The 17,969-nt window shown below is 37.8% G+C and overlaps 1 protein-coding gene across 5 annotated transcripts in view; it reads right to left on the bottom strand.

Annotated features, from left to right (window-relative positions):
* The window catches only part of NARS2 (asparaginyl-tRNA synthetase 2, mitochondrial), a 143,190-nt gene that overhangs the window by 41,972 nt on the left and 83,249 nt on the right, over positions 1-17,969 (bottom strand). The window lies entirely within an intron of this gene.

Below are 17,969 nucleotides of genomic sequence, written 5' to 3'. Positions count from 1 at the left end.
GGAGTTTTAATCAATGCTCAGTGAGCCCTGACATTTGGGGGGTGGGGTGGATTTTGAAGAACTGTCTGCTTTACTCTCTGGTTTTCAAGAAGGGCTATAGTTCAACAACATAAACGGGGAAAAAATTCTTATTTTTAAATTTCTGCAGAGAAGCGAACATGACACCTTCATTCTTTCTTTTTTTTTTTTTTGCGGTACGTGGGCCTCTCACTGTTGTGGCCTCTTCCGTTGCAGAGCACAGGCTCCGGATGCACAGGCTCAGCGGCCATGGCTCACGGGCCCAGCCGCTCCGCGGCATGTGGGATCCTCCTGGACTGGCGCACGAACCTGTATCCCCTGCATTGGCAGGCGGACTCTCAACCACTGTGCCACCAGGGAAGCCCCCTTTTTAAAAAAAATTTACTTAATTTATTTATTTTTGGCTGTGTTGGGTCTTCGTTGTTGTGCGCGGGTTTTCTCTAGTTGCAGTGAGCTGGGGCTACTCTTCATTGCGGTGTGTGGGCTTCTCATTGCAGTGGCTTCTCTCGTTGCTGAGCATGGGCTCTAGGCCTGTGGGCTTCAGTAGTTGTGACATTTGGGCTCAGTAGTTGTTGCGCACAGGCTTAGCTGCTCTGGAGCATGTGGGATCTTCCCGGACCAGGGATCGAACCCGTGTCTCCTGCATCAGCAGGCGGATTCTTTTTTTTTTTTTTTTTTCCGGTACGCGGGCCTCTCACTGTTGTGGCCTCTCCCGTTGTGGAGCACAGGCTCCGGACGCGCAGGCTCAGCAGCCATGGTTCACGGGCCCAGCCACTACGCGGCATGTGGGACCTTCCCGGACCGGGGCACGAACCCGTGTCCCCTGCTTCGGCAGGCGGACTCTCAACCACTGTGCCACCAGGGAAGCCCAGCAGGCGGATTCTTAACCACTGGGCCACCAGGGAAGTCCCGAGGACCAAATAATCTTTGAATTTTAAGGTTTTGCTAGAACAAAACAAGAGGTTTGGGCTCCTTAGCTGTTATCCTCAACACTCTTCATTTATCATTAGTCAAATAATATCAAGATCAGAAAACAGTACAGAAAACGGATTGTAGATATACATACCAGTATTTTTTTGTTGTGTTGTTTTTTTTTTAAGTAAAGATACTGTGGGAAATTAAACAGTGAAACAATTATAGTGGAAATCATGAGATTTATTTTTTCTTTCAAAGGCCATTTCAGTTAAGGCCTAGTTGGTAAGGAGCTTAGGAATTTATGTCTTGGTTCTACAGCCACCTCTCTGAGACCATGATCAGTTACCCTCCAAGAATCTTAGTTTTTAATGGAAAAACAAACCGTAAGAATTCAAAATATTACTATATAACCTCTCTCCCAAGATTCAGATCCAGACTTGCTTACTAGAATGTTCCTAAAAACACTGACCTTACCTTGTCCAAAACGAAAACTCTTACCTTGCTCCCCAAAACAAGCAAAAACAAAATAATGAACAGTACATTTTCCCCAGCTCTGTTAATCTTAGCTAACCCACCTCGTCACCCAAACCAGATCCCCATCCCTCCCTCACCGCCCACATACTTCCCTATCATATGGATCACAGAATTATACTGTTTATACCTAGGGAAACTCTTGCAGATCTAGAGACTCTTCTTTATTTCCACAACTTTGTCTTGTGTCAACTCTTGTGTCTGTCACCTGCCTTTCTTCCTCCAGTCCCAAACTACTATACGTTTTCAAACTCAAATCTGATTATATCAGCCCTAATTTAAAAATCTTCAATGGTTCTCCCCTACTCAAAGGTTAAAATTCAAACTCCTAACTTTGACTGGACCTTCCTTCACAAAGCCTTTTCTCCAGCACACTGAGGATACTCTCCTTACATGCCCCACATGCCTTTAGGCTTTTTCATTGGCTGTCCCCTCTCTGTAGTGCCCGTCCTTTGTTCCTCTCTCTCCAAATGGCAAATTCCCATCCATCCTTCAAGACTTGACTTAAATGTCACTTTCTCTTTGTAACCTTACCATACACCCCCAAATTTATTGTTCCCTCCTTTCTATGACTGTAACACTTTGTTTATACATTTATTATACAGACTGTATCACTTAGAAATATAATTGTGCATTTTGTATCTTTCTCCCTCAATAAACTATGAAATATTCTACAGTAGGAAAAATGTTTTATTCATCTTTGCAACTTCAGTGCCTAAGATAAAACAGGTGCTCAAGTTGAATGAATAATAATGAGGATGACAGGCTTCTTCAGTTGTAAACTGGAAAAGCACAACATCCTTATAAACAGTAACATTACAAATAATGTACAGAAAAATACTCAGATATATTTTACTGTGGCTGTTACTCAATAGCTAAAATGGGACAAACAATTTAGGTCTGCCCCAAACAATAAATTCAAAAATTACAGGACCTCGAGCTTCTAATCTATGACTATGCGATCTCTAGGTAGGTTGGCAATAGTATATTTAAATAAATAAAACTACATTCTTTTCTGGCACTGCATCACATGAAATTGTACATACAGATGTTCACTAATAACAAAGAATATTCTATTGAAATTTTCCAGGGCATGAATAGAAACTCCATGGCATTGGTGGAATTTACTTTGGAGGCTCTGAGGAAGACTTCTAAGAAATGGGCAGTTATCATCCTGAAATACAAGGAGGCCAATGGGATTGCTGTTCAAAAGAGACACATTATATATGTATTAAGGTACTAGAAACAGAGAAAACAATGGTATCTAAAAAGAACTACAGATTCAAGTCACAAGGGCACCTACTTCTCACATGGATAGGGAGGGAGCTCCAAGATATTTAACAATAGGGATTTTTTATTTAACAATGGTTAATGATTTTCTCTAGCAATACAGGGTAAACTCTCTTGTATAAAATATAGAAGAGGATCAAGGATTTTTATTTTAGTAAGGATTAGATTCTAATTGTGGTACCCCAAAGTTAAGTATTATTCTAATAGGGTAAAGTAAAAATCAATGGCCATGGTGCTTTCTCTGAATTAACAAAAAGATGAAATAAGCTGGAAGGTATGTTGACAAATTCCCTAATTTAGCATCAAGTTGTTAAGCAGATAAATGTTTAAATCATTCAATAAAGATCACCCCAGGTCAGCGTCCAGTGTTCTATAATACAGTAGTGAAAGTAGTAGTAGTGATAGTGGCTACCATTAGCAAGTGCTCCTTGTGGGCCAGGCATTAGATGTGAGAACCTTACAGTTAACTCCTTTATTATAACTCAATAAAGGATACATTGTTACTTCTATTTTTCAGTCTAAGAAATTGAAGTTCAGAGAGGTTAAGAAGCTTTTTCAAAAGTTATAGTCATAGCCTAACAAGTGGTAGAGGCCAGATTCAACTCTAGCTCTGACTCTAATGATCACAGCCTTCATTATGATATTAAAATAATGATGCTCATAACTGAACATGGACAAACCCAGTAAATAAGAGAGAAAAATTTGTAATATGCACTCTCCGCCTTCTCAAAGATAACTAGGGTGAGTAGTTTGGTATATTTCTCTTCCTTGTGAATAGCTTATTTGTTTTATGTATTAAAATTATAGCTCCCTAGGATATGCTGCTTTCATGCAAATAATGAGAAGATAAATTTTAATCAATATTTTGTAAACTTTAGCAAGACATTTAGCCTTTCTGGTCTTCAAATTCTTACATGAGTGGGAGGTGCAGGCAGTTTGGCATTATCCTCTAGTATCTTTTACATAATTTTGTTTCTAGGGCCATGTGAAATCACGATTATTTTAATTTATGCTGATTTCTTCTTTTTCCTCCGTCTTCCACACACATGAAAGCAATTTGCAGCAAGGCTTGGCCCAAGCCATAGTTAAAATAAGATCTGAGAACAAGGCCATTACTAAAATAAGATACAAAACCAGGTGAAAGGCCAGTACTGCTGTGAGAAGAGACCAGCAGAGAAAGAAAACACTCAGTACTAAGAAACATTCTTGTGCCAATTATGGAGAAAGGGAAGCTATATATGGAAAGTCCATGAGCTTGGAGTTGACGTTTAAGATAACAAAAGTACATTCAATACACATCAGCTAAGATAACTACAAAAATGGCTTTTTAAAAATAAAAAGTAAAGTTACCAAAAAATGGTTCTGCAAAGGTCACTTTCTCCCTTGTGTGGAGTTTTATGAAGCCCTACATTGGCAAGTGGATTATTATAAAGTAGTCACTGATTGCTTTGCCATTTATTCCTTCTGGCCCTGAAATTTAAGAGCTAATCTTTATATTTTGAAAGAAAAGAGGAATTACTGCCTTTTTAGCTGGGGAAGAACTTATCGTTCAGCATATGGGGGATCAGCAACTTTCCCTAAGGCTGCCCACTCCCAACCTCCTATCACTTCCCTACTGTCATTCAGGAAACATTCATTGAACTGAAGTGAACTCACAGACAACTTTAAACGGACTTTTAAAACAGTCTTTGTCAAGTGGTATTCCCATCATCCAGAAAACAATCATCTATATTATTACTGCTTTGTATCTACTGGATTATCAATACTGTGACATATTTGTCACTCATTGCTTCTACATGCCTAACAGAGTGGACACCAGACACCTCCTTTTCAGCTTACCCCCTTTCCTCTATCTTGCAATAGTACACTTGGTGAATGGGTTTATAAAGAGATGTAGCTCTCACCATTCATCAACTCTTAACAAGATGTCTTAGCGAGGATGCACTGTAAAATCTAAAAATTTCTTCTTTACCACAACTGCTAAACATTTCTGCAAAATTAATTTTCTTTAACATGTCCTAAGTATCTGATTTAGAACTGAATTTGAGGTCCAAGCAAATTTAATCTTAATTGTATAATGAGATTCAAAGTTCGACAGAGTCTGACAACAATCCTGCTAAAGGGACTGGAGGGTTGGCTACTCTTCTCTGATGAGCATATGAACTGGGGGAAGGACATTTAGCAAACGGAATATGAAGCACACAGGTCCTAAGGTAGGAAAGAGCCTGACAAGTTTGAAGAACAGAAGCAGGCCAGCAGCAAGACGAATGGTAAGAGATGAGGTCAAAGAGTTTGGAAGGGATCAGAACATGTAGGGTCTTCCTTGTGAGCCATGGTAAAGAGAGTCTGAATTTTATTTAATACTCCTTGAAATACTCTCTCCTCTTGGAATATTTAACACTGTATTCTCCTAGTTTTCCTATTTATCTGATCTCCACCTCTGTCTCCTTCTACATACACTAGCTATTCATTAAACACTAGCACTCTTTGAACCGTAGTCCTAGAATCTCTTTTCTCACTGTATACATTCTCCTTAAATGATCTCACTTCCGTCAATTAATTTTCAATTAATTACCTATTGGCACACAATTCACAAATTTGTATCTCCTGCCCAGACTTCTTCTCTAAGCTCCAGAAGCATACATCCGCCTATTTAGTCCTTTCACTTGTCACAAACAGAACTCATGCCTCCCCTGACCCCCACACTGGCTTCAGTCTTCTTCCAACCTTCCAGGTCAATCCTCCCATTAGGGTCTTTAATAACACCATGTACTACTGTTCATAGAGCCTCTTAAAATTAAAATAAATGACATATACAGATGTAATTATTTGTTTAATGTCCATCTCTTTCACTAGACTGTAAATTTCATGAGTGACCTTATCTATTTTTTGGTTCCTTATAGTATCCTCAGTTCTTAACCCAGTGCATGACACACACTAGACAATTAAAATTTGTCAAATAACTAACTGATTTTCTGTAAAATATGCTGATCCCCAAACTTTGAACCTTTGAAACAGCACTGGGATGGGGGTGAGGATAGAGGAGTAAGAGGAAGGTGGTAAACAGAATATCAATTACTAAGTAAAAAATTCTGCTATTCCCTGAAATAATTTTTCACAGAAGGCACTAGGCGATAAAAGAATCAGTTTTTTGAAAAGACTGCCCATATATTATTTTTGCTCTGTAGGCAACAAGTATATCTTTGAAAAGGACTAGATCAGATGAACATCTCTAGTAAGCAAAGATTTTACTTTTTGAGAAACTAAAGTATTACCACATGAAAAAAATTTCCCTTAGTCTTATTCTACGTAAACAGAGAAGCACCTGCCTCTTTGGCTTCTGCGAGTGGATACCAACATGTTAAAACAAGTATTGCTACTTCATCATTCCTGTAATGATGGACTCTTCAGAGGACTGACTGAATTTAGAAAGTAACATTAAAAAAATAATAAATTTATTTATTTAGGCTGCGTTGGGTCTTCATTGCTGCGTGTGGCCTTTCTCTAGTTGTGGCGAGTGGGAGCTACTTTTTGCTGCGGTGCACGGGCTTCTCTCGTTGCAGAGCACGGGCTCTAGGCCTGTGGGCTTCAGTAGTTGTGGCACTTGGGCTCAGTAGCTGTGGCTCGAGGGCTGTAGAGCACAGGCTCAGTAGTTGTGGTGCACGGGCTTAGTTGCTCCACGGCAGGTGGGATCTTCCCGGACTAGGAATCAAACCTGTGTCCCCTGCACTGGCAGGCAGATTCTTAACCACTGTGCCACCAGGGAAGTCCCAGAAAATAACACTTTTCTCAAGGGTCAAAGTTTGCTAATTGTTCTTTCTGTGTATTTGTCCTCACATTTTTAACAAGATACTAAAATCACCTTTTCAAAAAGGTATACATTTTGTCAACTGCATCTATCCATGCCTTGCCTAGATTATCCCTCTTGTATTTCTCATATTTAGCAGTCCTTGTACTGAGGACCATGAAAGAGACCATGTGAGAACTTTAATTTAGGTACATGCACCACATGGTATTTACATGTTATTTTAAGTCTACAAAGATTTCAAAGGTTTTCTGAGGCCTGATACTGTAGCAGTAGATGAGTCATTATGGCACTGAACTATCAACAATTTCCTGGGCTCAAGTCCTGTACTGATGACCCATACTTTTTAAAGGTCATCACAGTGATTAAGTTAAGCCTGTACTCTAAACACCTAAATTGAAATTCTGGGCCCTCCACTTATGAACTAGCCAAGTTAACTTCTTTGAGACTTAATTTTCCCATGTGAAAATGAAGTTAAGTATATATTTGTCATGAGGTTATTATAAAGATGAAACAATATGTAAAAAGTTTAATGTAATATTAACTATATGGTAAGTGTTCAACAAATGGGTAAGAGTTTTGTTTGTTTTTGTTTTTTTGTGTGTGCATCTCCTTTCTTTCCAAAGGTCTACAGTTCTGATTTGGTTGGTCTCAAGATCTCTTTATACTTTCAGTCAGTGCAAGAGATTTTGTTTATGTAGGTTATGTCTACCAATATCTATCATTAAAACTGATAAAATTTTAAAAAATTTATTAACTCATTTAAAAACAATGATAAACCCATCCTATGTCATAAAAACATCTTTTTAATAAAAATTCATAAGAGGAGTGGCACTGTTTTACATTTTTGTAAATCTCCTTCATATCTGGCTTAATAGAAGACAGCTGGGTTCTCATAACTGCTTATGCATTCAATCTGTTCTGCTATCACATGTTATGAAGACTTTGGAAAACTTCACTGTATACTCAAGAGAGAATAAAAATGAGAAAGACACAAAATAGTGGCTTACTATTATTATGAAAATAGTTTTCATCTCAAAGGACTTCTCTGAAAGGGTCTCAGAGGGCCCCAGATCAAACTTTGAGAACCACTACATTAGGCAATGATTCTTAAGGAGGAGTATTAATTCTGAGCTTTACCCTCTGGAGACTTCCACTCAGAAAATATAGGGAGGGTTCTGGTCATGAGTATATTTAAAAGTTCTACAAGTAATTATTATGTGAACTCCTGATTAAGAACTACTACCTTAAAAAAAAGTTAAGATCACTAATCAATATACTTAAAAAAATTTTTGATGGCTATAATTTTTTAAATGGACAATAACATATGTTGGTGAGGATGTGGAGAAACTCCTTGCACATGCTGGTGGGAATGTAAAATCCTGCAATTGCTGTGAAAAAGTCTGGTGATACCTTAAAAAGTTAAAAATAGAATTATCATATGACCCAGCATTTCCACTTCTGAGTACAAACACCAAAGAAATGAAAACAAGTGTTCAAAAAACTCCCTGTATGTAGATGTTCAAAGCAGCATTTTTCATAGTAGCCAAAAAGCAGAAACAATCCAAATGTTCACCAATGGATTAATGGATAAAAGAGATGTGGTATATCCATAAAATGGAATATTATTCAGCCATTAAGAGGACCAAAGTACTAATATATCCTATAATATAAATGAACCTTGAAAACATGATGCTAAATGAAAAAAGACAAATATAAAAGGCCAGGACTTCCCTGGTGGTGCAGTGGTTAAGAATCTGCCTGCCAGTGCAGGGGACATGGGTTCGAGCCCTGGTCTGGGAGATCCCACATGCCGCGCAGCAACTAAGCCCGTGCACCACAACTACTGAGCCTGTGCTCTAGAGCCCACGAGCCACAACTACTGAGCCCGTGTGCTGCAACCACTGAAACCCGTGCGCCTAAAGCCCATGCTCCACAACAACTGAAGTCACCGCAATGAGAAGCCCACGCACTGCAACAAAGAGTAGCCCCCGCTGGACACAACCTGAGAAAACCCACGCGCAGCAACGAAGACCCAACGCAGCCACAAACAAAAAAAACAAAAAACAAAAGGCCACGTACGGTATGATTTCTTTTCTATGAAATATCCAGACTAGGCAAATCCATAGAGACAGAAAGCAGAAAAGCGGCTGCCAAGGGCTAGGGAGAGGAGGGAATGGCAAATGACTGCATCACGGGTATGAGGTTTCCTTTTGAGGTGACAAAAATGTTCTGGAACTGTATAGTGGTGTTGGTTATACAATGTCACTAAAAGTAAATTTCATGTTATGTGTACTGAATTTTATCAAAATAGAATTTTTAAAAAGTTTATTGAAACTAATTGTCCATTAGTCACTTTACACGTTTTATTTCATTCTTGCTATTCTGTAAGGAGATAGCAAGTGGTGCTATCTACTCTATAAGGCAGGTGATTTCACTTCATTCACAGTGGAAGAAACTGAAGCTTAGACAAGTTAAGTAACTAGTACAGAGCAGCATAGCAAAGCTGGTTTTAACCAACACAATTTGACTCCATGGCCCACTTTCTGTTGTGCTGCATGTGTGCACTCTTCAAAGCTAACAAAGTACAGCACAGTTGATCAACGGTCCCATAAACCCACAAAACACTACCATATGCTCCAAAGAGAAGTTTTGTACCTTAATGTCACTGTTATCTGATTGGTTTTTGCCTCTCTATACAAGGTCATTTCATTCTTGGTGGCTGTTCCTGATACACCTTCCTTCTTCCACTTGTTATGTCTGCAAGTGTCACTTCCTACCACTTACAGCTGCTTTTTTCTGTCTTATGCTTTATCTACAGCCCCTCCTTAGTGGAAAGGGGACAGTCATTTATAAGCTTTGATGGTCAATCAGGATACTTTTTCACTCCATTTTAGGTTACAAAAAATGATAACACAGAACACTGTGGATCCTAAAAGGTTAAACTTGAGTTAAAGGAGGCTTTGTTAGAAATAGTTAGATGACCTAGAGCAGTGGTTCTAAAACTTTAGCATGATTAGAATCACCTAGGGCTTGATAAAACACAGCTTGCTGGATCCCACTCTCAGAATTTCTGCTTCAGTAGGTCTTAGGGTAGGCCTGAGAGTTTATATTGCTACAAGTTGCCAGGTGATGCTGACGCTCCTGGTCCAAGGACAACACTTGGAGAACAAGTGACCTAGGGTGGTTCTCAATCTTGGCTGCATAGAATAATCTATGGTATCAATACTTCAGAAAACAATCTTGATTCAATGCAATCCCTATCAAATTACCAAAGCCAGTTTTTCACAGAACAAGAACAAAAAATCTTAAAATTTGTATGGAGAAACAAAGACCCCGAATAGCCAAAGCAATCTTGAGAAAGAAAAATGGATCTGGAGGAATCATACTCCCTGACTTGAGACTATACTACAAAGCTACAGTCATCAAAACAGTATGGTACTGCACAAAAATAGAACGATAGGTCAATGGAACAGGATAGAAAGCCCAGAAATAAACCCATGCACTTACAGTCAATTAATTTAAGAGAAAGAAGGCAAGACTATACGATAGTGGAAAGACAGTCTCTTTGACAATGGTGCTGAAAAACTGGACAGCTACATGTAAAAAAATGAAATTAGATCACTCTTTAACACCATACACAAAAATAAGCTCAAAATGGATAAAAGACCTAAATGTGAGACACAACACTATAAAACTTCTAGAGGAAAACACAGGCAGAACACTCTCTGACATAAATCGCAGCAATATCTTTTCCGATCTGTCTCCTAGAGTAATGGAAATAAAAATAAAAATAAACAAATGGGACCTAATTAAACTCAAAAGCTTTTGTACAGCAAAGGAAACCATAAACAAAACAAAAAGACAACCCACAGAATGGGAGAAAATATTTGCAAATGACGTGACCAACAAGGGATTAGTCTCCAAAATTTACAAACGACTCATGAGGCTTAATATCATCAAAACAAATAACCCAATCAAAAAATGGGCAGAAGACCTGAATAGACATTTTTCCAAGGAAGACATATGGATGGCCAAGAGGCACATGAAAAGATGTTCGACATCACTAATGATTAGAGAAATACAAATCAAAACTACAATGAGATATCACCTCACACCAGTCAAAATGGCTATCATCAAAAAATTCACCAACAATAAACGCTGGAGAGAGTGCAGAGATAAGGGAACACTCCTACACTGTTGGTGGGAATGGAATGTAAATTGGTACAGCCACTATGGAGAACAGTATGGAGATTCCTTAAAAAACTAAAAATAGAGCTACCATATGACCCGGCAATCCCACTCCTTAGCATATACCTGGAGAAAGACATTGTCTGAAAGAATACATGTACCCTGATGTTCACTGCAGCACTGTTTACAATAGCCAAGACATGGAAGCAACCTAAATGTCCACTGACAGAGGAATGGATAAAGAAGGTGTGGTACATATATACAATGGAATATAATTCAGCCATAACAAAGAATGAAATAATGCCATTTGCAGCAACACTGATGGACCATGGACCTAGAGACTGTCATACTGAGTGAAGTAAGTTAGACAGAGAAAGAGAAATATCGTATGATATCGCTTATATGCGGAATCTAAAAAGAAATGATACAAATGAACATATTTACAAAACAGAAAGAGACAGACTTAGAGAATGAACTTATGGTTACGGGGGTTGGGGAGGGTGAAGGGAAGGCATAGTTAGGGAGGTTGGGATTGACATGTACACAGTGCTATATTTAAAAAGGATAATCAACGAGAACCTACTGTATAGTACAGGGACCTCTGCTCAATGTTATGTGGCAGCCTGGATGGGAGGGGAGTCTGGGGGAGAATGGATACATGTACATGTATGACTGAGTCGCTTTGCTGTGCATCTGAAACTGTCACAACATTGTTAATTCGCTATGCTCAAATATAAAATAAAAAGTTAAAAAAACAAACAAAACAAGCAAACAAAACCCTAATCTTGATGCCCAGAAAAACCAATTAAATCTGCTTTTCTGGGGACCTGAGCTGAAATCTGATGCATCTGTATTTTTAAAAAAGCTCTTGAGACATTCTAACCACTGATCTAGACCTTCTAATTACCAATTATGATTGAAAGTAAAAGGTACCAACGATACAAAAGGTGTTATTTCACAAAAAGGGTACGATTTGCATAAAAGCTATGGACTAAGAATGATATACAACATTTCTAATATTCCTGACAGATTCCAAATCAGAGCTTGGTCTATAAACATAAAAGCACAAAGGGATCATGGCAGACTAGAAACAGAGGCAAGCTCCCTTCAAAGGAGCATTTAGCTTATAGGAATAATGCAGAAAAGTCTCTATTTCTTTGCATTCATCTTCGCTGAATTCTAGAAGGTGGGGGAGTGGGAGAGGGAGGGGGTGGAGGCAGAGGAAGGAGGGAAGAGGAGAAGAGGATGAAGACAGACACAAACAGAATAGAGAAATGTTCTTTTGGACCCTGCAGTAAGTCTTTCACATGTGTACCAAGTGAAAGACGAATTAAATCTGTTTCACAGTTGCACTGTATGCACTAGCAAAACATGAGGAAAAAACATCCACCAGTAGTAAAATAGATAATTTTTGGCATATTCATACAAAGGGAATACCCTACAGTAGTGAAAACATTACACAGCATGGATCTAACTTAGGAGTATAATGTTAAGTGAGTAAACTAAGTCACAGAATATATACATATGATTCTATTTATACAAAATATAAAAACTTTTAAACTAAACTGTGTATTATTTATAAATATGAACATAAGTGATAAAACCATAAAGGAAAGGAATGATAAACACAAAATTGAGATTAGTAGCTAGTTTTCATGGGGAGGGAAGAGGACGTGATTAGAAAAAAATATGCAGGAGACTAAAGAATTGAAGCATTTTGGGGGACTCAGGTGTTGATTGTATCATTATTCTTTGTTTTACCCATACATCTATTTAAGATGTTTAATTTTGTGTCTATGCAATATTTAGACATCAAAAAAGAGTCAGGATGGGCAAGCTAATGGGACACACTGAAACCATAAAATAACAAAATTATACTAAAATTTAAAGGGAAGGCATTGGCAACAGAGCTCACAACACCTACCAAGCCACCACTGAGTTCTTCAAGCTTCTGGCCTTTCCCTTCTGACTGTATATTCAATTTAATTCAAAAAATATTAATACATACTGAATACCTACATTTTCCCAGCATCATTACTATGCTAAGGGCAAAAGAAACTGCCAAACAGCACATGGTAAGTTTGCATTGTTCAACATGGTGGCTACTCATAGTTACACTAATTAAATTTAAATAAAGTTAATAAAAATTCAGTTCCTCAGTCACACTAGCTGCATTTCAAATGCTAAATAGCCACATACAGCTAGTGGCTACCATACTGGTCAGTGCGGATCAGAGCATTCCCGTGACTGTAGTAAGTTCTGCTGTCCAGCACTGAAGTCAACTGTTGAAATCTCAATAAATGCAGAAGACAATCAACTGGGAAAAAAATGTGCATTCAGACAATGGAACATGAGGAAAGGGATCAACGGAGGAGAGAGTTATTGGGTACATCTTCTGAATTTGTTCCAGTGCCCAGTCACACATATCCTGTTTTTCCCACATCTATTGCTCTGCCATACCAGACCTCTTTTCCCCTCTTCTGATATGACTTTCAGAGTCATTAATGCACAACGGCAGAATTATTCAGTAAACCATACTTGCAACTTTTGTTAACTTTCCATCTATATGAGTGCATAACTCTCAGAATCAGGCTTTTCTAGGTTCTTTACTCAAAGCGAGCAAACTATAAGTCATTTTATTCATCATCAAGATGAGGATGAATGAACTATTCTCCAATGGTCGTAGCTCCCTGAGAAAGAATATCCAAAACAGATACATGATGAAATGGATACTGCCTCCATCTTCTGATTTGGCTTCACTTATAAATACATCTCTCAATGCTACAAAGAAACAGCTAGTGCTGTAATAGATACTAAAAACAAATATTCTTAATGATATAGATCATGGTATGATTGACACAAAATGTAGAGACTCTGGATTTGGATCTGAGCAGTTATTTTCAAACTCCCAAGTCACACCCAATCCTCAACAGCTATATATGAAATACATTATCAAATCAAACACATATTTTGGCTACAAGGGGGCATGCACAAAAATTTTTGAGGTATTTCCTTGTACAGCACTCCCTGAAGTACTGTCTGACTAGAGTTGAAATGTTTTCACTGAATCTCATACTCTACTGTCCTGAAGTAGAATCAGGAGGAAAGCACAGAATTACCCAGTTGAAGAAACTAAGGAAGGTCACTAAATGATGTTCCAGAAACAAAAACTTCAGGTTTTTGTCTTTACCTCCCAATCTCAATCATAACTCATATACTAAATCAGCCTCTTAAATGGGAAATATGGATGGCTAAGGTTTTGCACATTCTCCAAATTGCAGACATTTATGTGGCACAGCAGTTTACTGTCCTATGAACCTGTTTCAAGTGGCAAAACACAGGTTTTATTTTTTTCAGTGTGGGGGTATATCATGAGAGATCAAGTTGGGATTGACATCAGGAGAAACACAAATAATATGAATACCAACTAATGTATGTTACTAAGCTTATTTGTTACAAATTCTTTCTCACAATTTCTACTGTGAGAAAGAAGCAAAAACCATGGCTGAGTTTCTTTATTAGCAATTTCTTCTAGAGGAGCAAAGATGAAGTTTCCTTTTATTTTGTAGAAAAGGAAGTAAATTTATTTTGGTAAAGTAAAATACACAGACGTTTTTCAGTGGTTTCTATAATACATGCACATAGCTTACAGGTGAATTTTTAAAATATTGATTTTTCTTAAAAGACACAAAAATTTCTGAATTCATACAAAGAAGAACTCGTACCAACAACATGGGACTATAAAATGAAATTTTTCTTTCATATAATACGGGTACTTTGAAATATCTAAATAAATTGAATATAATATTATTCCAAGTTCATTAATGCATTTTCTGATTGGAGATATTTTTTTCCCCAACTAGAAGAGATTGATGAAATAAGTCAAAAGCACATAAGTAATTCAAGCCCACAGATCATATCAGCCAAGAAGAAACAGATACAGCAGCTTAGGGCCTAGCTATGTGTCCTTACCTTACAATCATCATTTTCTACCATAAAGTCAAATTTATTTATTTCTTCAACAAATAGTTATTAGGCTACTAACCACTATGGAAAATGTCGACATAAATAAGGCATGACCTTTACCTTCAAGGAACTTACAGACTAGTAGGGAGATCACAAACCCAAACGTACAAGCTACAATTATAAAATTCCTAGGGAAAAAACACAGAAGAAAATCTGTGCAACCTTTTGAATAGGATACAAAAATCATGAATCATATAAGGAAGAAAACTGATGAAGTATACACCAACAAAATAAAAGACTCTGGTCTTCAAAAGACACTGTAAAAAAGATGGAAAGGAAAGGCAGACTGGGGGGAAGGTATTTGCAATACATAAATCTGATAAAGGGCTAGTATCCAGAACATATAAAGAATCCTTATAACTTCATAAACAGATGGAAAGATCTGTGTTCTTGGATTGGAAGAATCAATATTGTTAAAACGGTCATATTACCCAAGGCAATCTACAGATTCAATGCAATCCCTATCAAATTACCAATGGCATTTTTCACAGAATTAGAACAAAAAATTTTAGAATTTGTATGGAAACACAAAAGATCCCGAATAGCCAAGACTATTTCTCAAACAGTCTTGAGAAAAAAAGAATAGAGCTAGAGGAATCATGTTCCCTGGCTTCAGAATACACTATAACATTACAGGCATCAAACCATATGGTACTGGCACAAAAACAGACACATAGATCAGTGGAGCAGGATAGATAGCCCAGAAATAACCCACACATTTATGGTCAATTAATCTATGACAAAGGAGGCAAGAATATAACAATGGAGAAAAGACAGTCTCTTCAATAAGTGGTGCTGGGAAAATTGGACAGCAACATATAAAAGAATGAAATTAGAACATTCCCTAATACCGTATACAAAAATAAACTCAAAATGGATTAAAAACCTAAATGTGAGACCAGATATTATAAAGCTCCTGAAGGAAAACACAGGCAGAACACTCTTTGACATAAATTGCAGCAATAGTTTTTTGGATCTGACTCCTAGAGTAATTGAAATAAAACCAAAACTAAACAAATGGGACCTAAGCAAACTTAAAAGCTTTTGCACAGCAAAGGAAACCACAAACAAAACGAAAAGACAACCGACAAAAAGGGAGAAAATATTTGCAAACAATGCGACCAACAAGGGATTAATTTCAAAATATACGAACAGCTCAATATTAAAAAAACAAACAACTCCATCAAAAAATGGGCAGAAGACCTAAACAGACATTTCTCCAAAGAAGACATACAACTGGCCAACAGGCATGTGAAAAGATGCTCAATATCACTATTTATTAGAGAAATGCAAATCAAAACTACAATGAGGTATCACCTCACACCAGTCAGAATGGCCATCATCAAAAAGTCTACAAATAGTAAATGATGGAGAGGGTGTGGAGAAAAGGAACCCTCCTGAACTGTTGGTGGAAATAAAAATTGGTTCAGCCACAGTGAAGAACAGTCTGGAGGTTCCTTAAAAAACTAAAAATACAGGTACTGCATGATCCAGCAATCCCACTTCTGGGCATATATCCAGAAAAGACAAAAACTTGAATTTGAAAAGATACATGCACTCGAATGCTCATAGCACGACTATTTACAATAGCCAAGACACAGAAGCAACCTAAGTGTCCATCGACAGAAGAATGGATAAAGAAGATGTGATATATATAATGGAATATTACTCAGCCATAAAAAAGAATGTAATAATGCCACTGGCAGCAACACGGATACTTCTAGAGATTATCATATTAAGTGAAGTGAGACAGAGAAAGACAAATATCATACGATATCACTTATATGTGGAATCTTAAAAAATGAGAGAAATGAACTTATTTACACAACAAAAAATAGACTCACAGACATAGAAAACAAATTTATGGTTACCAAAAGGGAAGCAGGGTGAGCGGGGCGGAGGGATAAATTAGGAGTTTGGGATTAACAGATACACACTACTATATATGAAATAAATAAACAACAAGGACCTACTGTATAGTACAGGGAACTAAATTCAATATCTTGTAATAACCTACAATGGAAAAGAATCTGAAAAAGAACTGATATATATATATATATATATATATATATACACACACACAAAACCTATATACATATATATATAGGTAAATATATATATATGTATAACTGAATCACTTTGCTGTACACCTGAAACTAACATAACATTGTAAATAACTATACTTCAACTAATAAAAAAAGGAAAAGAACTCTTATAACTCAATAATGAGAAGAGAACCTAATAAAAATGGCAAATTAATTCAAAAGACAATTCATAAAAGAAAATATATGAATGACCAGTAAGCACATGAGAAAAAAGTTTAATACTATTAGTTATCACAGAAATGCAAATTAAACTATAATGAGATATATGCTTACTAGGATGATTAAAAAAATACAATACCAATTTTTGTCGAAGATATGGAGCAAACAGAACTCTTATCCATTGCCAGATAGTACAAGTACTTCAGAAAACTGTTTTGGGAGTTCCTTCTAAAGTTAATCATACATTTACCGTACAACCCAGAAACTCCTAGGTATTTACCCAAGGGAAATGAAAATATATATGAACATAATATGGGCATAGGTACATTAATTTTCACAGAGCTTCATTCATAACAGGTGAAACAACCCAAGTTTCTACCAAAAGATGAATGAATTAACAAGTTGTATATACATGCAATGGAATAATATTCAGCATTAAAAAGGAACAAACTGGGCTTCCCTGGTGGCACACTGGTTAAGAATCTGCCTGCCAATGCAGGGGACACGGGTTTGAGCCCTGGTCTGGGAAGATCCCACATGCCGCGGAGCAACTAGGCCTGTGAGCCACAACTACTGAGCCTACGCGTCTGGAGCCTATGCTCCGCAACAAGAGAGGCCGCGATAGTGAGAGGCCCGCGCACCGCGATGAAGAGTGGCCCCCGCTTGCTGCAACTAGAAAAAGCCCTCGCACAGAAACGAAGACCCACACAGCCAAAAATAAAAATAAATAAATGGGCTTCCCTGGTGGCGCAGTGGTTGAGAGTCCGCCTGCCGATGCAGGGGACGCGGGTTCGTGCCCCGGTCCGGGAAGATCCCACATGCCGCGGAGCGGCTAGGCCCGTGAGCCATGGCCGTTGAGCCTGCGCGTCCGGAGCCTGTACTCCGCAACGGGGAGAGGCCACAACAGTGAGAGGCCCGCGTACCACAGA

Source organism: Delphinus delphis, chromosome 8, assembly GCF_949987515.2.
Source record: "Delphinus delphis chromosome 8, mDelDel1.2, whole genome shotgun sequence".
In the NCBI taxonomy this organism is placed as follows: domain Eukaryota; kingdom Metazoa; phylum Chordata; class Mammalia; order Artiodactyla; family Delphinidae; genus Delphinus; species Delphinus delphis.
The sequence above is the reverse complement of the archived record's forward strand: the minus strand, read 5'-3'. Positions and strand labels throughout refer to the sequence as shown.